Source organism: Tursiops truncatus, chromosome 1 (assembly GCF_011762595.2).
Source record: "Tursiops truncatus isolate mTurTru1 chromosome 1, mTurTru1.mat.Y, whole genome shotgun sequence".
NCBI classification, from domain to species: domain Eukaryota; kingdom Metazoa; phylum Chordata; class Mammalia; order Artiodactyla; family Delphinidae; genus Tursiops; species Tursiops truncatus.
In genome coordinates this window covers 41,790,183-41,811,662 of record NC_047034.1, presented here as the reverse complement: position 1 = coordinate 41,811,662, position 21,480 = coordinate 41,790,183, and the positions used below count along the sequence as shown (strand labels likewise).

Here is a 21,480-nt window from a genome sequence, read left to right as displayed (position 1 = left end):
TTGCATAGACTGAAAGGGATGCTATGTGTTGTCTGGTTGTGGTAACGGATGTATGATCTGGTGATGCCTGTATTTTCCTCTATGGTAGGTGTTGGCATAGCTGAATGCACTTGTGTCTGCCTATGTACATGTCTGTACCTTGAGTTGAGATTAGGAAACCATACGTGTATTTTGGGGTCTCTGTGAACTTACATAATACCTTTGTATTTCCATGACCTGAATCTATCTCCCAAGGGATATTTAGTTCAAAATTTGCTTCTTTTAGGAAGACTGCCCTGATTATCCACTCATCCTCAGATTACTTCCCTCTGAACTTCCTGAGCACATGTGTTTCACATCTAAACTTGCAAATGCATTGCTAAAAATGTGTCCTTGATAACTCATATATAGTTTTTCTCACATGAAAACACTCTGCCTTTGCCTCTGACCATTTGGAAATGAGATTCCAGGCTTTATCACATCCCCTCAAAACAGACCCAACCCACAAAGCATTAGTGAGTAGTGAAGAACTGACTACAATTTTATGGGGAGATGAAGGAGAAAGCTACATGATACGACACCCGGCAATAAATAATGACAAAGATTTTCGCCTTCTCTTGTCAGGGCTCCCTCTTTAGTCATGGGTCTCTGGGTCTCCCTCTCCCTCTCTCTGAACCGTTCCCTAAAGCAGCCACTGATTATCTCCTCCTTTCCTCGTCAGAGAAATTCAGCTCTCTTCTGAATTTCTTCATCAAAGTCTGATCCTAATGCCCAGGAAAGCCAGCATTTTTCCAACAAAAGTGAACATCTTTCTGTGGGAGAGGTTCCTCTAAGAAAAGTACATTTTTTTTCCAGGTTTTTCCAGCAAGCTACTTCACCAGGATTTGCTTTGTCCCTTCATCCAGTTTCATGACAGGGACGTTCTGCCATTCATTTTGGGTCCTGTCTCAGCTTCCTTGTCTTCCCATGCTTCCTCCAGGGCTTTGCACAAAGTAGGTTCTCAGTAAATTCTTGCCAATCAGTAAGGAGTCTCCTCTGTATTCTCGTTACTTAGCACAGCATTTGGAACTTAGAAGACACATGAACATACAGAAAAATAAATGATGAAGGCTTGGCCTGTGTACCTCAGGAATACAGTGGGTATGGCCAGCTGGACGCTGTACCACTGGTGTACTCACTGCTGGTCAGGGCGTGGGCAGCTCTGTAAGGCCCAGCAGTTCATGCCCTTCTACTTCTAGTGCATTTTCTTTTTACTCTAGTGGTTTGTAGGGTCTTCTTCTCTAATTCCCTTTGTGTCTTCTTTCATAAAGCATTGGGCCAATCCAGGAGGGAATTTCCAAGTTCCATTTCCTAGAATATGACCTGCCATGGGACTCCACCTTTTACCTTGGCCTTCCGGTAACGTGGTTCCTCCCAGCCTCTCCTACATAGGACCTGAACTGTCTGGGGCCCTGTTCTTTCACATTTCTCCCTAGGCCTCCTTTGACCACACAAGGGTCAGGAGAAGGAAGACATCAGGAGACAAATGTAGAGATATATTGACTGCATAAAGGGCAGAAGGGGCAGGAGAGGGATGTGGGAAAGAAGAGAGGATTCCACAGAGAAGAAAGGTAGGCCTGTTCTACTTGGAAATAAAGATGGCAGAATGATTGGGTCAAATCCATCTCTTGGGAGTTTTTGTACGGCTCCTTGCTCTGTGCCATGGCATTTCTTTTTGACTTCTTTGTGCTATTTTTTTGGAAACCCCACAAAATGAAAAATGCCAAACAAGAATGAAATGGTGGGAGTCAGAAAGGAATTTCAGGGTATCTTTTTACCAAACACCTAAGGAAGTCTGAAGGTCAGCCTTATCACCCAGATAAGGAAACTCTAACATCTGTGCAGATAAAGAACTTTCCATCTCCCCCTGGCTAATTCTCACTTAGAAGACCCTTTCTTTTTTCTTCCTCTTCACCAAGAGTTAGATCTCATAGGATTAGAAGTGACATGAGTGAATGCCTAATGAAGATTAAGATTTTCTTATATGACGGTTTTTAGTGACCACAGGTGTTTTCGTTTTCTTCTCTAAAGGCCTAGTTGTAGGAACTTCCCAGCAAGCCTGGCGCATCTGCCCCTGCCTGGATCAGACTCATCCTGTACCCCTTTGGCTCAAACCCATGAGTTTTTATTTACTTTTTAAAAATTTGTTTGATTGTGGTAAGAACACTTGATGCGAGAGCTACTCTGTTAACAAATTTTAAAGTTTATAGTACAGAATTGTTAACTATTAAGTATAGCTACCTTGTTAAGGTATACTGTACACCTTATATATCGTATACAATACTTACCATATACTTAACTATGTATACATATAGGTATCATCTCAATTCAAACTTTCTACCCACCAGTTAGTAACTCTTCATTTCCCCCTCTCCCCCAGCAGCTGCTATTCCACTCTGATTCTACGAATTTGAATATTTTAGATACCCTACATAAATCGCACAGTGTTTGTCCTTCTGTGACTCGTTGATTTCACTTTGCATAACGTCTTCAAGGTCCTCAGGCCCATGCATTTCAGCCCCTGCCCATTGTTTTGTGACAGGGTATCTCAAAAGAGTTCTTGCTTACCTCTGCTTTGTCTATATTCCAACCCCTTCCTGATAATTCTCTGGCCTCCTGAACCCTGGAATCCTCTCCCTAAACCTATGGCGCTCCCCCTAAATCTTTTCCCTGAGGTTCCCCAGGTCCGGCTGCTGGCCTGTCTCGCCCCGTGGGCCACACCTGCTCCTTGAAGCTTGCCTGCCCCCTGTCTGCCCAGCTCTCTCGACTCCTCAGGCATCCAACCCTCACTATTCCTGCCAGACCTGCCCTGCTGAGGCCCCTGCCTGGCGGGACATGGCGCCTCTGATGACTAAAAATAGGAGTTGTATAAAAGAACGGTGGGACCCAAATAAAGTCTGAAGCAGGAAATATAATGATCCTCCGAAAATATGATACTGTTGCTTCCACAGGAGCCCTGTATCTGCTTCAAAGCATGTGAACTATCTTTATTTTGCATTCAAACTATCTTTTGGGGCCAGGTTTCCTTCATAACATGGCTTATTGCAAAATGGATCTGAAACCCTAGGGAGTTTATCTGTAGTCAGGTTTTTTTTTCTTTCCAGTAACTGTGGGTCGGAGGTATTCCAGCCATTATTGACTAAAGGACTACTCTGTTTTATGACATCTAATCAGATGGATGTCCCACTGGGAGGACAGATTGTGTCCCTTTTTTTCCCTCTGGACTGAGGAGATAAAGAGATAAAACTCATAGGTTATTATTTTTTTTTTAAATCAACAGCATAGTTCCCTGTGAGATCTTCACGTGAGCCTGTTATGCATGAGAGCCTGGGCTTAATGGGGGAGACCGAAGGGCTTGTGAATAGGACGTTTTGTCCTCTGAATGGCTGAGCTTGGTCCAGTCCAGAAAAGTTCCTATTCAGGGTCATCTTGGATCCTGGTGGTTCAGATGAAAATGGCAAAATCTGAGTGTGCTGTCCCCAGATGTCTTCACCTGCCTGAGAAGCCAGGTTCACCTTCAGTTTGGAGTTAGACAGGATCCCCATGCTACCAATATTAGGCAAATAATATCTCAGAGCTTTCACTTCCTGTTACATAAAGTGGGCCTGATAATACCAGCCTTGACAATTTCCCAGGGCTCTGATGAGACCTCAGGCAGGCGTGGGTGTATATGAAACATCCGGCTCTATTCAAAAGCAAGGTATCGTCGGGGCCTTAGTGACAATGCAACTCAAGCATCCCCAACTTCCCTTTACCATATGGTTATTAACTCTAGCATCCTTACCATTATGAAAACCTTCTTGAAACTATGTATGTTTTCACCCCATGTCACAGCCTGTATATTGAAGTAGGATTACCTTTTATTTGTCCTGAAACTTCCTCCTTCAAACCAGGAGATGTCCCCTGGGTTCAGAGTTTTGGAATTTGTGAACAAACCTGTTTTCACTCTGCCTGCACTTTACATGATTGTGTAAGTTTCCCCTCATCTTCCCTCCAGGTTTGCTTTTGCAGCATGAGGCCTAATTCCTTCAGGCTGTGCTCACACAAAGTTCCCTCCATTCCTGTGATCACTGTACGTTCTCTCTGAAACCCCTGTCCTTTGGCATTTCCACAGGTATCAGCAACTGTCTTGTCTTCCTTAACTATAGGCCCGAAACACCATCTTAGTAATATCTCAGCCCAGTGCCTGCCAGAGAGCTATGTCTTGATAAACACTTAGAAAATTAATTTTGGTGAAGAATCTATGTCTGAGGACTCTAAGGCAAGTTGGTCACTTTCAGTGTTTCTGGCTCTTCAAGGTTTAAGGCTTAAGAAACCTCTAGGAAGACACCCCAGGGCTGCCCAAGCTTTTGGTAGGAGAGCAGGGGAGAAATTTCATAATGAGATTTAAGAGACTCAGAAATAAACGCTGCCTAGAAGCCCCTTTCCAACAAGGCCACACAGTTTTTTAAAGACACATCCTTTGCTAAAATGAGGAGGCCACCTGTGTAGTGGGTAAACTCCCAGGCTCTGGGGCTGGACCTTCTGGTTGGGATCTTGGCTCTGCCATTTCCTAGATGTGTGACTTGACCTCTTTGTGCCTCAGTTTTCCTGTCTATGAAATGGGAATAATAATAGCAACCTACTTAAGAGGGTTGTGATGAGGATGAAATGAATTAATATTTCTAAAGTATTAGAAGGTACCTGGAAGAGAATCAGTGCTCAGTAAGCAGATGAGCAAATATTCCTTGGGAGGACATGGATAGATTTCACACTGGGAAGTACCAGTGTGGGAATGAATGGCTTCCTCCCACCTCATACGAGAGATGGTGGACCATGGGAGCTCCTGGTAGCACAGACCAGTCCAGAAAAGCCCCAGGGAGGGCTTTCTGACCTGAAAGCAAAAGTCACCTTCTCAGGAATAAATAATAAAAATAACAAAGAACATCGTTACGTATTGAGCACCTACCCTAGGCTGGACCCTGTGATCATGGTCCTATATTGCCTAGTTCTGTTCTTAACAGCAACCTCATGAGGTGCTGTTTCTTTCCTATGGATGAAAAAGCAGAAGCTTGGAGAGACTGGTTAACTTACTCAACATCACATGATTAGCAAAGGCAGTACCAGGAGTCAGAGCTCTTCACCAATTGATCCTCTGTGTTTTCATCTATGTTTCCATCAGGGGAAATTCTGATCTTAATTTCATTTCTCAGGTAGGTCTTGTCTAGGATGCTGGAGTTTACATTATCAGTTAGTAATCTGGCTTATAGAAAGGGCACCGAATTAGGAGTCAGGAGACCTAACTTCTGATCTAACTCTGCCACTGAATATGCCAGCTGAGACAAACTGTTTACTTCTGCTGGGCTACCAAATGGGAACAAATAATGCCTGCCCTGCTTATCTCAGGGACCACGGTGAGAGTCAAATGAGATCATGAACTTTCAAATTTATCCAATAATCAGTGCTCACTGGAGGCTCAGGCCTATGCAAACTGCATGTATTTTTACATGTATTTTTTATCATTGTTAAATAACTTAGGAGAAACTTAAAATGCAAGCTAGTGTTGTTCCTGTGAGTTTGGACAGTGTGAACCAGTTTTCCTTAGGGCCTTATTGCCCTCAGACAGGCTAAACATCAGCTGGGATGAACCCTGTATTTTAGAGAGTGAACCTCACTCTTGAACCCTTCCCTGGATTTCAGCCTGCCTCTTCCAACTATCCCATGAATACTAGACGTGTTGAGAGTTGCTTTGGGACCAGGATACCAGCAAAGTCAGGGAAGCCAAACTGAAGCCTCACTGTGAAGATCTCTGCTAACTTGAGGTCCTCATGAAGCACTTCTATCCCTGCATCCATCCAGTTGCTACGGTGGGATGCTGGGTTGCTTCCATGCTTCACTAAGAGGAAAGGTATCAAGACGGAGAAGAAGGAATTGACGGCTAAGGCAATAATAAAAAATAAATCCAGGATTCATATTCAGCTGGTATGTATCAAGGTGACCGTACTGATCTTTCCCGGCCAGCATCTGCTCTGATTGGTCAGTGCCCATGGCGGGCAGCTGGTTACATATATTGACCCACACCCCTGCGCAAAGCTCATCTGCTTTTTGGTTTTGCAGAGGCTTTCCTTGATTCTGTGCTCTGTCAGGTGCCAACTCTTGTCCCATCTGCCTCCTGGGAACATAGCGGTAGCACAGGAAATAACGCTGGGGGCTCGGGTCCAGGCCGCACACAGAGCTGACACGCTGCAGCAGGTTCCCATTGCCCTGTTGTCCAGGAGTGTCTGAGGGGATGCTTCCATTCAACTGGCTGAACTCTGAGAACAGGAGCCAGGTCTTCTTCAATTCTTCATCGTCAACAATCCTGTGCTAATGTTTAGACGGTGCTCAAAATGCATTCAGTGAATGAATAAATCCTCCAGAAAGTATCCAGTGAGCATCAGTTTCGTAAGCTGCTGGGTTACTCATGGTAGAAGGTGAATTAGAAAGACTAGATCACATCTCTCAGAAAATTTCCAGTTTATAGTGGATGATTCCATCTCTATGTGACAAAGAAAGGACACACAGATATGCATTTTATTAGTGCAGACAGATTTAATTTTTAAAAGTAAAGGTTATCACTAAGTAAAAGGAAAGAACCAAGGGAAATCGAGGGCAAATAGAGATTTTTCTTGGATGTAAAGGCCCTAGGAGAAGCAAATTCCTTTGGAAACAGCCCAACACGTGGCATTTCTCATCCCTTCTTTTTTCAAAGACTGGTTTTGTTGGGTTTTTAACTGAGAGCCTCAGGATGGAAGGAGAAGCTATCTCCGCAGCACAGTTTTCTCCCCGTTTTCCAAAGGGAAGGCAGATTTGGGAAACTGGCACTGCCCCTGCCCAGATGGCAGCCAGCAGCTGGCTCTGGCAAGAGGAAGTTCTCACTCTCGGCTGCTGGCTGCCCGGCCCCTCCCGTTTCCCCAGCAATGCGGGGCCATTGGAAAGGAGAGAGTGTGAGAGGCCTGTCATGCCAGCACTCCTCGCCACCCTGACCTGGCTCCTCTGGCGCTGGCACCCAGGTCCACAGCCGCGGAGCAGCGGAGCAGGCCCAGTAGCACCAGCCAGCAAACTTGGCCTCCCTCTTCCTGCCTCAGCTGCTGTCTTGGCCCTGTGCTGAACCACACAATGGCTGCTGACATCTACGGGGCTGTAGCATGAGGGATAACGGGTGCTGGTGATCTCAGGGTGAGTGGCCTGAAACCACAGGCTGGTTTGGGTAACACGGCCCAGATGATCAGGCTGCCCCATGGCTGCCTCTGTCCCACACCAGACACTACCCCATCTCTCCACAGACCCTACCTGTCCTCATTTTCTTCACCCGAAGCACATTTTTCCCCCTTCTTTCCCTTTCTTCATTTTCATTCTCCCTTCTCGCTCTTTCTTCCTCGCGTTCCACTCTTCTCTCCTTTTCTCTTCCTTTCCTCCCTCCCCTCCTTCCCTTTCTCTCCTCACATAATGTCTTTCTCCTACTTTCTTGCTTTCCTCCTCTTTCTTTATTTTATTCTTCAAACATTTATTGACTACATCTTCTCTATCAATCCCTCTACTAGGTTCTGGGAGGACCCAGGTACAATATACTGGGCCCTGCCGCTGACATTTGTGCATGAGTCTATGACAATTGATGACGATAGAGTGTGTTAAGTACCAAAATGCCCACAAAGTACTAGGAAAACAAAGCAAAGAGTCACTGATTTCTACTTGACCCAGTCCGGGGAAAAGTTAGCTGAGGAGCTGTCATTTTTCAATTTAGTTGCTCACTCAGCTTCTTCTGTTCCTGAGGAAAGGTTTATATCTCTAAGTCTGGTTGGAAACACGGAAGTTTGTTTTTTGTTTCAGTTTCTGTTTATGACTCAGATCCTAAGACTTTGAATTGTTATCAAGTCCAGTTTATCCATTTTTTTCTTTTATGGATAGCACTTTTGCTGTTGTATCTAAGAACTTTTTGCAACTAACCCAGTGTTGCAAAGAATTTCTTCTATATTTTCTTTTAGAAATTTCATAAGTTTACAATTACATTTACAGTTAAGCCTATGAACCATTTTGAGTTAATTTTTGTATATAGTATGTATAGAGGTTTTTTGTTGGAGTTTCTTTTTTTTTTTTTTTGCCTATTGACATCCAATTGTTCCAGTACCATTCATTGAAATGACTACTTCTTCCCTATTGAATTGCCTTTGCAACTTTTCAAAAGTAAGTTGACTATATTTGAGTGGGTCTACTGGTGGACTCTTTGAGAGCAGTATTTTAATGTCCAATGTATTATCTGACGTTTTCTCTGTCTATGTCTGTCTCAAATAAATGTGTTCCTACTGTGTAAATAGCACCCTATGTATAAACTAGGATTATTCCTCGACTGGGCAAAAGAAAAGACGTTTGGGTAAATACAGATTTGGATTCACTTTGCCCCTGATTGCAATGTGACTTTTGGGTTTTAGACTTTTTGATCTTGAAGAAACGCAGGTGGGACTTGATATGAAGTGTCATAAAGATTAATGACGAACATGGCTGGGAGGGCACCTGGGGTTTATTTGCCTCATCTGCATCCAGATATTAGTGTAATTCCCTCTGTTTCATTTTGCAGTGAAAATATTGGAGGGGGGGAGGCAACAGTGAGGATAACTATGAGAATAACTACATTGTTAGACTACAAGCACTTTCAAGGAAGGTCTATCTTCTTTTGTAAAAGACAGAGTACTCCCATTGCCCCTATAGTAGGCAGTAAACAGGTCCTCAGTATCTCTTGTCTGTCTTCTGCTGCGTCAAGTCAAATACAAGAATTAACCAGAAGGTGTGTTTAATGTTTTAGTCCCCATGACATTTCTTTGGCTCTCCTTTACCAGTAGAATTATTCTTCTACAATTTTGGAATGAAAACTATGCAAAATGGTGTCTTCATATTGCTTAAATGCTTTCCACCCATGCCACTCATTTCTGATTTTTCATGGCCTTAAACCAGCATCTGCGGGAAGGGTGGGAAGGACACTTGCAAGGTCATTGTGTCCTGCCCTCCAGCCTCAGGCCTTGCTGCACTGGGGCCACAAATGAGAAGTGTCTCTGTCTTTCTCTGAAAGGTTTTCAGAGCTTAGTTCTCATCCTTGGAGGTTTCATCTTCAGGGTAGGCCCCCAGCTCTTCCCTCCAGGGACTGTATTCCTGGTTGATGGGCAAGGAACCCTCACTCCTACCAAACGCTCTGGACAGCTTGTACTATGATCATCGTTTTGTGTCTTTGACCAACATTGCTTTCTTTTCCTTCATAAATCATTCAAACGTTTCAAGTCCAAATACTAACACTGGGGACAGCTTGTGATTAACCTCTCTCCACTCCAAGAAGTAGCCAGCGTCAGTGATTCTTCCTTCTAAAATTGCTTAACCAGTTTTTAATACACCAAAAAGACTTTTGCTCAGAGCCCTCTGGCCATCTATTTTCCTTAATGGTCTTTTATGAGGGACCTTATCAAAAGCTTGCAAGGAAATCCAAGTAAATTATGTTCCTTGGTTCACCTTTACCTACTATTTCATTAACTTTTTCAAAAACAATATGACATAGTTTTCAACATAATTAAAGGGGTTGGGAAAAAGGGAACTTTAACTACCACTTGACAGTTTCCATAGTTGCCTAGGAGAGCTGGGTCACTGCTCATATTCTGTCTCTGCTTAAGGACACTAATTCATTTCCCAGGCTGTCTGGCGAGGTCAGCCACTAGTTCAAGGTGGAAATGACAAGTTTTTAGGCTTTCAAGTGTGCAGTACTCAGCTCTCCAGAGAGCATGAAGGAAGGAAACCACAAGTTTATCCAGGTCTGGCCCAGAGAAAGAGGAAATGATGGGACGAACCAAGACTAAGCCAGGGGTGGTGTCTCCGTGGAGGGGAGAGCCAGCCCCGGAGGGCTCAGACACTCCCAAACCACTCTTTATTCTTTGAATGGGAAAAGGAAGGGCTGATCATAGCGTTTGGGAAAACTTTCAGTGTTCCAGGGGGAGGTATGTAAGGCCAGAATTCCAGGGTGGGCAGAGACTGGTAACATGAGAAGGAGAGTTAGAAATAAGCTCACATAAATGGTAGTAGCAGCATTAAAAAGGATGCTAATCCATCATCATAATTGCAGTGTATTTATGCAGTGAGTGTCTCCTATATGCAAGCATGTGCTAGGCATGTGCATATGCCTCTCTCATTTAAGCTTAATAACCGGGGATGGTAGATGTCATTATACTCATTTAAAAATGAGAAAAATAAGGCACAGGGAATTGAAAGGACCTGAAGGTCACACAGTTAACAAATTACCATATTTGGGAGGCAGCCTCCTCCTCCTAATTCTGAAGTACATAGATTTTCACGATCTATGAAAATTTTTAGCCAATTTAGTACCAAATTCTCCCATAAGTTAAATATTCTGGTTAACAAAATGTTCTAAACATTCTCAGTATGAATTACTAGTTTTCATAAAATAGCTAGCATTACTCAACGGTTAAAAAAGCAGACACTGGGCTTCCCTGGTGGCGCAGTGGTTGAGAGTCCGCCTGCCGATGCAGGGGACGCGGGTTCGTGCCCCGGTCCGGGAAGATCCCACATGCCGCGGAGCGGCTGGGCCCGTGAGCCATGGCCGCTGAGCCTGCGTGTCCGGAGCCTGTGCTCCGCAACAGGAGAGGCCACAACAGTGAGAGGCCCTCGTACTGCAAAAAAAAAAAAAAAAAAAAAAAAAAAAGCAGACACTCTTTAATTTGTCTTAATAATTCACAAAAGCATTTAAGGGTTACAGTCCTCAAAGCATCTTTATGAATCTCCATTTTTACTGGTCTGAGAATTTGCAAGTGCTTGTTTACAAAGGGCTCTGGCTGACAAAATGCTAGTAAAATTGGCTTTTACTATAGAAAGGAACTAGCAAAGAAAAGCAGAAAATCTTCCATTCCTTTCTGGCTTACTTCTTGGTTTCCACTGGCTCAATGCCTATTTTTCCTTATGTCCTAAGGAATGGGCCATTTTTAGTCTTTTTCCACGACTTCAGGAAGCCCACCATAATTGTCCTACCACATGCTTCATGCTCCACGGGATTTGATGCCTGCATATTAGAAAGTGTTTTTTTAAGTGTTCGAAGACGAGCATCCTCTCCCTAAGTACTCCTTCAGGCTGCTGTGTTCCAGGGACCATGACACCTTACCTCTGGCTCCTGCATGCTTCTTGTAGTATCTAAAAGAACAGGTGGTTATTTGAAGGCACCTGGGCCAGGCTGAGTAACCCAGCTGCTAGGTGCCACACTCCTGATTTGTCAAGACAATGACCCTTCAGATCAGGAGCCTGAGAAGCTGAGAAACCAGAAAAGCAACTTGGGCATTTCTTTAAAGAATGAATGTGCTAATTGGAGGGACTGCAAATGCAGTAGCCAGAGAGGAAAAGAAATCTTTCAATCTAGCTTCAAAACTGGGAACCTGGGTGAGAGAAGCAAGTCTCCTGTCTTAGGAGGGGAGGTAGCCCGGGCTGCTGGTCTTCACTAAGGTCAAATAAAGTCTGAGGTTGGCAGTTTGACGTTCCAGAGTCCATTTCCAGAGAACAGGAGGCATCAGCCCTGTGTGTTCACTGGGTGTGTGGCTATTAGGCAGGTCTGTGTGCGACATGCTGGGCAGACGGGCAGAGACCTTGGACCATGTGGGGAAGCAGCAAGGGTCCTGCCACAGTCATCCAGCTGCATTCCAGTTCTAGCTCTGCACCTTCTAGCCTCGGTGACCTTGGACAAACTGACTGATTTATTAATCAGTTTCCGTTTCCTCATCTGTAACATGGGAACAATGGTGGTTTGAAGAGTATGAAAGACAATGAGTGTATGTAAAGCGCCTGACAATACCTGGCAAATGATGTCTTTCCCATAAGTTTCTGTCCTGTTATCTTTCTAAATACCAAATATTGATTCATAGCACAACTAATGTGAGCAACTTTATGTTTTCTATAGTCTCTCCACCGATGGTAAGGAAATAACATGTCTTAGATAAAAATGTAGTGACTAAATCCCACCCCTTCATTGGATCTATGATGTGAAAAAATTTTAATAACAGATGAAAAACCTTGCAAAGCTATACAAGTTAGATGGCATTACGCTTATTTCTATCCAAACTGCATTCTACCATTTAAAGCAGGGAGAGGGCCTCTGGGCATTTTGACCAGTGACTTTGCATCATTAATACAGGCTGGGGTTAAAAATCACATGCATTACACTCAGCTGAGTTAAAAGCATAGAGCATTTTGTATTTTAAATATAATTTCTCATCTTGCTCTGACCTCTCATCTCTCTCTCATAGGGAAGTGGAGGGAGACCAAATAAACTTGACAACTAAAGACAACCCCTTCTCTTGTTGACATCAGCCTCCTTGGGGTAAATGCCCAGTCTTCCTGGAGTTCACGTCTCTCCTTCTACCTGTCAGCTGGGTAGCATCTGGGCCTGGGAGGAGGCTTATGTACCCTTATGGGGGTGTGGGAGGGGACCTTGGGTCAGCTTGTCACCTCTGATTACTTGCTGGTCTTTGCTGTGGGATGACTCTGGTCCACTCCCTGGGTACCTTGGACTGGCGGCACAGAGAAGTGGCTCTTCCATCTGGTCTTTTGGGGTTAGTGTTTAATCCCACCCGTGGTCCTGGCTGGTTGCCTCTGGAGGTGGAATCCTTGTACTCTGTGGCCATCTTGTTCCAAGTCCAGGCACCTGGAAATCCTCTGGTTTCTTAGTACCACTGTATCATCCCACAGGAGTATATAGAAACTTCTGGATTCCATGTGTACCTAGTGCAGGCCTTGGGAGCCAGAAGCTGTAATTCAGGGCACCTAAACAACGACCGCAGCCAGGTTAACCTACCTGGCAATGGTACCATATTGCTGAAGCTTCAGTAAAAATGCAGGCTTCTGGAGGGAGGGGGAGGTTGGGATTGAAATTGTCCTGGTATGTTCACAGGAAAGCAAGGAACAAGTCCCACTGCTCAGGGGAATTCCTCGCGTGCACAGTGTGGGCATCAGGAACACACATAACTGGCTAGTTTCGTTTTTCCTCGCTTTTTCCATTTCTTCCTCCTCCCAGCTCCAGAATAATTTTCAACTTGCACTCCAGGCAGGTGGGAATGCCCCTTACGCCATATTCAAAATTCTCTATACCTGTAAAATTCCATATTGTCCCTCAATGTATTGCTTTGCTTACATAAAGGGAGTTTTTGAAGTTTAGACATCCCTTTTTCTCAAAGCTTAGCTTTCAAGATTATCATTTTATTAAGCACCCGAAAAATACTAATTTGAGGGTGAAAGTTGAGCAATGCCTTCCTTATTCCAGCAGGTATTTACTCATCACGTAAAGAATAAGAAACATTGACTTGATGGATGGAAACCATAAGGAATCATGACTTAAAGGAAAAGGAAGATTATATCACTTTAACTTAAAAAAATAATACCTGTTAGGCATGGTTTGGAGATTATGCCACCTTGATTACCTGCTGTCATTCAACTATGTAAGTGGAGTTCAGGGATAGCATTGGGGAAGGAAGGTGTTTTGCTGAAAGGCCCATCAAAGCTATAAGCATATTACCAGTTTGTGCTGAGCCCAGGCAAGTGGCACTTACACAGTGTCTACACTGAAGCCTCCAAAGGCGGGGACTTTTCTGGACTGTCTGCCTTTTCTGGTCACTATATCTCATCATTAGAAGCATTTACTAATTTCCTTCCTTATGGATTCATATAAACTCATTGTAAGAGTTGATCAGCAGTCTTCTTTGTCTTTGTTTTTAGGAGGTGGATTTCTACTCACCTTGCTTGATTTAAAGACCATAAGAAGCTGCAATCCTGCCTAGCAGAACTTTCTCAGAACTATATTGAATACATTTAACAAATATTCATTGAGTGTCTATGTGCCAAGCTACTGTTCTGGGCACTTGGCATGTCTCTCTTGTAGTACCAAGTATGGAGGAGTAGCAAAAGAGAACAATTTGAGGAGAAGAGAAATAGAAAGGGCAGGATTAATTGCATTGGGAAAGCACCAAACACACCATACATCATCAAAATCATGATGATGATTTTGCCTCTCTGCAAAAGTTTTGCAGTCAGTGAAGTCTGTTACAACTGCACCCATATCAGTACCCTCTGGAAACACAAAGGACCCTCAGTAACTGGAGTATTGCCCTTTATTAAAAATGAATAAATTTTATTAATCATAAATTAATCATAAAATTAAGTATCATTTTACTCAGAATGAATTTGCAGTGCTGGTGATAAAGTTCTTTTGTCTTTAATTGCTCTCCTCTCCAGTCTGACTGGTCCTGGTCTCCTCAGCATTCTCTACTTTACTTTGTGCTGAAACATTTCACCTGCTCTGACTGTCTACAACCTGGTGTCCTCCAAATTCATGGGGTCACCTTCTTCATGGAAATTTCTTTGACTCTTCTAGCCAATGCTGACACGAATTCTCTCTCTGAATTTCTGTCATATTTCTAGTTCGATTCACATAGTTGATCTCAAAACTATACTGATGGCAGGATCTAGGTCTTAAATTTCTTTGTATTTTCCATAATGCTTAGGAAAATTATATGCATGTTGTAGGCCTAAGTAAATAAATAGGTAGGTGATGATGCTAAAATAGTTAATACCTAGTATAGCATGAACACTGACCATTGAGAGTGCTCTGACCAATTCATATTGTCTGAATATCAGCCACACTTACACACACATACACACACACTCATCTATATGTAATGCTCACAATATTATGCAGGATGGATATATTACTCTCCATTTCACAGAAGAGAGATGAGGGACCTGAGTTTCAGAGAAGTTTCAAATTACTTGCTCAGGACATACAACCAATGGAAGACTCCAGATTGGTTGCACTCACCACCTGTGTTCTTTCCACTGTACTACTACTCTGATTACCACTTGGTGGTGGATCAGGGCCTCTGTCTCCTTGGGCTGAGATGTGCCTTTCAAAGGAGAGGCAGTTGGGTGACTGTTGAGTCTGACTAGAGAACATAGGTAGTCAGTTCACTTAGACTGAGCCATCGCCATTGTGAGGAACTGCGCGGTCATGCTTAACACTCATTTATAGCCAGTTTGCACACTACTTTGCCTGTGTTATGAAGATTTGGTCAGAGAAGTTGATGTTTCAAAGCCAAAGATCTGGTGGCTTGTTGGATGGTTCACAGTGAATCCCTTGGAACCTCTTAGTATTTCCATTTTATCTTAAGTGGTAAAAAATGATACCTGCCTTAAATTTCTTATAATTTCAAAGTACTTTGATCCTGCGTTTTTAATATAAAAATAAAATGTCATCATTATCCAATCATCTAGTTGATAACTGAGAAAAGAAAGGGCTTCTCTTCTCAGTTTGGCCATTAGTAAAGTGTCAAGTGAATGACACTTTCTAATACAGGATAGAGAGCTGTAAGCCCCTCAGTCCCATTTCCTGTTCCTGAGCACACAGGAACATTTCATTTCCTCCTTGTTGCATTGGGGTCATGTGACAGGGTCCTGGCCAAAAAAATTAGGACTGAAGTATATAAGCCACTTCTAGTTCTGCCCCTTAGAAGTATCTTAAACAATATTCTGGCTTTTGCTTCCCCTTCCACAGTGAGTTTAGAAGTCACTGATTTATGATTCCAGCATCATGAAAGGGAAGGAGTGTGAGTTCCTAAATAACCACTTGGAAGACAGCCTCTAAGGAGAGCTGCCAGACTTGCATTGGACAGTGACACAAGGGAGAAATAAACCTATGTGTGAGATCACTGAGATTGTTGTTATAGCAACTGGTATGTATTGCTCTGACACAGAAATTGATACCGGAAATGGGGTATTGACATAACCAAATCGATTTCTTTGACTGTTACACTAGACTTAAGGTATATCATTGGTTTAGGAGGTTAGCAACAGGCTGAAAAGAAACTATTGGGTTGGCCAAAAAGTTCATTTGGGTTTTTCTGTAAGATGTTACGGAAAAACTTGAACGAACTTTTTGGCCAACCCCATAATACCAGAACCTGGAAAGATGGAAATTCAGGTTATGCAGTGACAAATCATTTGCTACAATTATTGCCTGCTATTAATTAGAAGGTAGTCACATCACAATTTTTATCATCAGAGGAAATGGTTAGGAAACAGAGATTTAGTAGTGTTTTTGGCTAATCTAGGTATATGTACTACAGGAAAGAGATGACTCAGGAAAGAATTCATGAGTTTGCTAGCAAAAACAGAATACAGAGTCCAGAAATTCGGGCTATCAGATTAGAGAAAATAAATTTATTTTAGACTCCGACAGTAAGACGTGATACTAAAGGAAGGCTTTAAGTGGCAAATATCCAGTAAAAGTTCTCCATTGAATGAAGTTACTTGAGGTAAAATATCAAATCAAGGGTATGGCCTTCCCACCCATTGTTTCTGATAGCCTCAATTCATTTAGGTAATTACGTTAAAAGAGAGAAATGCGTGGAGGGAAAGAAGGAAAACAAGAGTAGATTTGTTCTATTTACAATAGCCCAGAGATGGAAACAACCTAGGTGTCCATCATCGGATGAATGGATAAAGAAGATGTGGCACATATATACAATGGAATATTACTCAGCCATAAAAAGAAATGAAATTGACCTATTTGTAATGAGGTGGATAGACCTAGAGTCTGTCATACAGAGTGAAGTAAGTCAGAAAGAGAGAGACAAATACCGTATGCTAACACATATATATGGAATTTAAGAAAAAAAAAAATGTCATGAAAAACCTAGGGGTGAAACAGGAATAAAGACACAGACTTACTAGAGAATGGACTTGCGGCTATGGGGAGGGGGAAGGGTAAACGGTGACAAAGCGATAAAGAGGCATGGACATATATACACTACCAAACGTAAGGTAGATAGCTAGTGGGAAGCAGCCGCATAGCACAGGGAGATCAGCTCGGTGCTTTGTGACCGCCTGGAGGGGTGGGATAGGGAGGGTGGGAGGGAGGGAGACGCAAGCGGGAAGAGATATGGGAACATATGTATATATATAAATGATTCATTTTGTTGTGAAGCTGAAACTAACATACCATTGTAAAGCAATTATACTCCAATAAAGATGTTTAAAAAAAAAAAAACAAGAGTAGATTTGATAACGATGTCTAGAAAATAACTCTGGGTGTGCTTACTGGCACAAGGACCTGACTGGAAGCAAATATATCATATGTCTTCTAATTTTTAAAATTGCATTGCCAAAGAAACCAGGGGCCTGGACTTGAAACGTCTTTCCCTGCTCAAGGCTTAAAACAATTCTCGAGTTGCCAACCCATTCCAGACTGAGCGGAAGTCAAACTTTTAGAGGTGCACTGTTCTGAAGGAAGGGTAGCCCCCCACCACCAAGCCCACTTCATATGTGGCCAAGAAGAAGAACAAAAAATGGAGTCCTTCTTAGAGCCAACCTCACACACGTCCACCCTGCCTAGAAGGTGTGGGCTTCACAGTGCTGACCCAGAGGGGCTCAGCGTGGCTGTGGACCATCATGCTGAGTGTTACCTATTATTTCCCTTTGCAAACGGGATTATTTTCCTGTTCTTTTTTCCGTTATATAAATGGGTTGTGATTGGTGAGGAAGTAGGGTACAGATTACCTGTCTTTTTAATATGTAGGCTACTACACCTAGAGATCCTACATAAGACTGATGGAGAAGATACTGCGTCCCCCGGGTGTTCTGAACATGGATATGGTGGTGGTGACTGGATGAGACCTTACATTGTCCTCCATGGGGTGAGGTGAGCATGCTCTGTGAGTGAGAGGAAAGTAAAATAGATATTTGGTGTCCAGAAGTTTAGACTATTGCAAGAAACGTTTGGAGTCTTCACAATTTTGGAGTCTCTTCTTGGACATGCAGGAAGATTACATTTCCTGGGTCACTCTGAAGTTAGATGGGCTATGTGATTCCCAAGCTCCAGCCAATGGAACAGGAACAGAAGTGATGACTGTTATTTTGAGGCCAAGTGTGTTAAAATCTCATGTGTCTTCTTTACATTTTCTCCCATCTAAATAGCTGGAAGCAAAGAATTCTAAGATGGAAGAGCTACACAATGGAAGATGCCCAAGCAACACCAGATGCTCACGAGTAAGTAATAGCTTTGTATTGGGCAATAGTATTTCTATCTGGAAATTGCTTTTTATAGCAGCCTGCATTGATATTCTTGACTAATATACTATTCTAAATGGAAGACTAGTTCATAAAGCTGGAAAAGCTCTTTATTTCTCTTGAAAGGAGTGAAATCGTCCTCCTGCCTGATCATCTTCATCACCATCATCTTCATAACATTTGGTTCCCAAAATCCTTTTTTAGTATCTGTAACTTATTGGGCACCATGGCAGAGATTGGAGTGCAAAAAGGACTATGAAATTGAGGCTGGCCTTGTCCATAATCTGGTGGGAAAAACATACAGATAAACAAAACTGACATAAAGAATTATATCCTAAGTGTAACAGCTTATAACATAGTTAATTCTGTTTGGAGGTGGGGAGGGGCAGGGATAGGTGCAGATCTCAGTGAGGAGGTTACACAGGTGTCAGGTTCTAAAAGATGAAGAGAGATTTTCTAGTCAAATAAGGCAGGTGGAAGGCATTCTTTCTTTTTTATATATAGCATATATATTATTTGTCTATTATACTATTATACATTATTAATATATTGTTATGATGTTATTAACTTTAGTGTTGTAAGTGAGTGTAAAGGGACTACCTTTTTTTAAAAAATTTCATTGCAGTATAGTTGATTTACAATGTTGTGTTAGTTTCTGCTGTACAGCAAAGTGAATCAGTTATACATATACATATATCCACTCTTTTTGAGATTCTTTTCCATATAGGCCATTACACAGTATTGAGTAGAGTTCCCTGTGGTATACAGTAGGTCCTTATTAGTTATCTATTTTATATGTAGTAGTGTGTATATGTCAATCCCAATCTTCCAGTTTATCCCTCCCTCTACTTTCCCCTGGTAACCATAAGTTTGTTTTCTACATCTGTAACTCTATTTCTGTTTTGTAAATAAGTTCATTTGTATCATTTTTAAATTAGATTCCATGTATGACTGATATCATATGATATTTGTCTTTCCCTGTCTGACTTACTTCACAATCTCTAGGGCAGGGGTCCCCAATCCCCAGGCCATGGACTGGTACCAGTGCGCAGCCTGTTAGGAACCCGGCTGCACAGCAGGAGGTGAGCGGCAGGCAAGTGGACGAGGCTTCATCTGCAGCTCCCCATCGCTCCCCATTGCTCACATTACCACCTGAACCATACCTCCCCATCTGTGGAAAAATTGTCCTCCACAAAACCGGTCCCTGGTGCCAAAAATGTTGGGGACCGCTGCTCTAGGGCATTCTAAGTAGAGGAAACAGTGCAAAGGCATGCAGATATGAAAATCAGGAAAATAAATTGATTTATACAGTTAGAAATGAAAAGCATATTTATCACTCTCATCAGCATCGATTTTATCATCCTATCGTCTAATTTATTTGTTAATTTTCATAGAGAGGGACCACATGGATTTGATCCCTGTTTTCCGGAGGATCTCAGTCCAAGGGAACATAGGTAGCAGATGAAGCAATGACCAAGTGCGTTAAGCTCTGTAATTCACTTGCTATGTAATATGGGCCAGGACACTGGACTTGTCATGATGTCACTAGTACTGTTGTACTAAAGAGAGAACTCATGTTTATCCTTCCTGACTTATGCAAATCCAGTAAATAAAACGTGTGAAACCTGATTTGAAAAAACATATAAATAGCATAACATGTTCGTTTATGTTTTCAAAGGACAGTTAATGAGGGAGGATTGGGCTGGTAGGAGTCAGAGTCATAGCAGTTTGTATGCCATCACACTAAAGGACATATCTTACTTCTTTCTGGTAGCAGTTGACTCAGTGTCCTCAAACAGATCTTACCTGGGGACTGCGGGACACCTGGAGGGCGAGCCTCTCTTGGGAGATGCATGCACACTGATTAGAGCGGTCCATGTGGGCAGGTGGGGCTGTTTACTCAGCATGCATGAGGGCAGTACCATCACAGCAGGAATTGGGATCAAAGTTTAAGAGGGAAATAAACATTTTAGTCAGAGGGTGGCTGGTTTTGGGGGTGAGTGGGTAAGGCTGTAAAATGGAAAATAAATCACCAGATGTGAAGCTGAGAGGATAAGGAACAAGTCAGGATGTAGAATGTAAGAGAGTTGGGACAAGTTGTTCAGAGCTAAGGTTTCGGGCAATGAAGGCACTGAAGGTCCACCTTTTACAGTGGTCCCTTGTCTGCGGCCTGGATAGCACATTTGAATACATAGCATCTAGTACATGACAAAGAGATACAGACCTCAGTTCATAAACTCAACATCATGGTCCAGGTCTTGGGACTTGTGAGCACCAGGTGAAATAAACACATGGTCAATTGTTTCCAGCCATTTTCTTTCCTCCCCATTTCTAGGTGTGGATCACACTTCAAAGCTGCAGCATAGCAGTGACTCTTGATCTATCAGTGACACCCAAGGAGGCTACGCAGCAGGCCTGGGGATGCTATTGGCCCTCATCATTGGAAATAAGTCCCTAAAATACCCCATTTTCTCATGGTGGGCCAGCATAGAGCTGTGACCCATGCATCTAAAACCCTCTTAAGCCTGTTAAGATTATCATAATCTATAACCTTGCAAGGACACCAGTCTTGTATAGTCAACTACTTTGTAACGTGGTATTTCCATGTCTTTGAGATCCTAAACCTGCTTTGTCAAAGCATGAATGCTCCTAGTATTTTGAGATTGAGTAAACCATTTCATTTTTATCTGCTGAGATCTTAAAGACTGTGACTGAGGTCTAGAGCTTTATCTTTGTCGTCTAGGCCTATATAACATTACCTAACCAAGTCACTAGTCATGCATCTAGTCACTAGAGAAGCTCAGGCCAAAAAAACCCAGCCTAGAGACTTGGATGACATCGCAGCCCATCCAAGCCATCAATAAATCCTTGAAGCTTTAACCCTGCCCTCCTCCTATCCCCACCCCTGGCCCCCAATTTACAATACCCTCTCTTTTAGGAGACGGAGGTGGAATTACTTTGCATTGGAATTAATGGTATAAAGAGCTACCTTCTCATCTGAGTAATGCTAATTCGTCTCCATCCCTGGTCATTCACTCCCTATTAGAAATACCCTGACAGCCTGCATCTCATTACCATTGCAGCAGGTCCAGCTCCCAAGAATAACCTTCTAAGGAGGATGAAATGTACGCCAGTGGCATCTAATACCAGGGCATTCACATTCATATTTTTAGCAGCATATATCAGTTAGCCCAACCTTTAGTGTACTCTATGTACTTTTAATAATCTCCATAAAAGCCTGATTTCCAATCCCTAGGCTCAAGCTGACAGTGTAAATAAAATCACCCAAATCCACAGGGTAAGAGAAATGAAAATGACAAGGATTAAAATTTGGTCAAACCTCTTTCTTTTTAA

General features: G+C 42.7%; 1 long non-coding RNA gene across 2 annotated transcripts in view; it reads left to right on the top strand.

The window, feature by feature from the left end:
• Positions 1–18,177, top strand: part of LOC141278390 (uncharacterized) — a 99,463-nt gene extending 81,286 nt beyond the window's left edge. For both annotated transcript variants that reach the window (XR_012331098.1, XR_012331096.1), the window contains exons 4-5: positions 17,636–17,758; positions 18,034–18,177. This is a non-coding gene — a long non-coding RNA (uncharacterized lncRNA). The remainder of the gene's footprint in view (positions 1–17,635; positions 17,759–18,033) is intronic.
• The last annotated feature ends 3,303 nt before the right edge of the window (positions 18,178–21,480 follow it).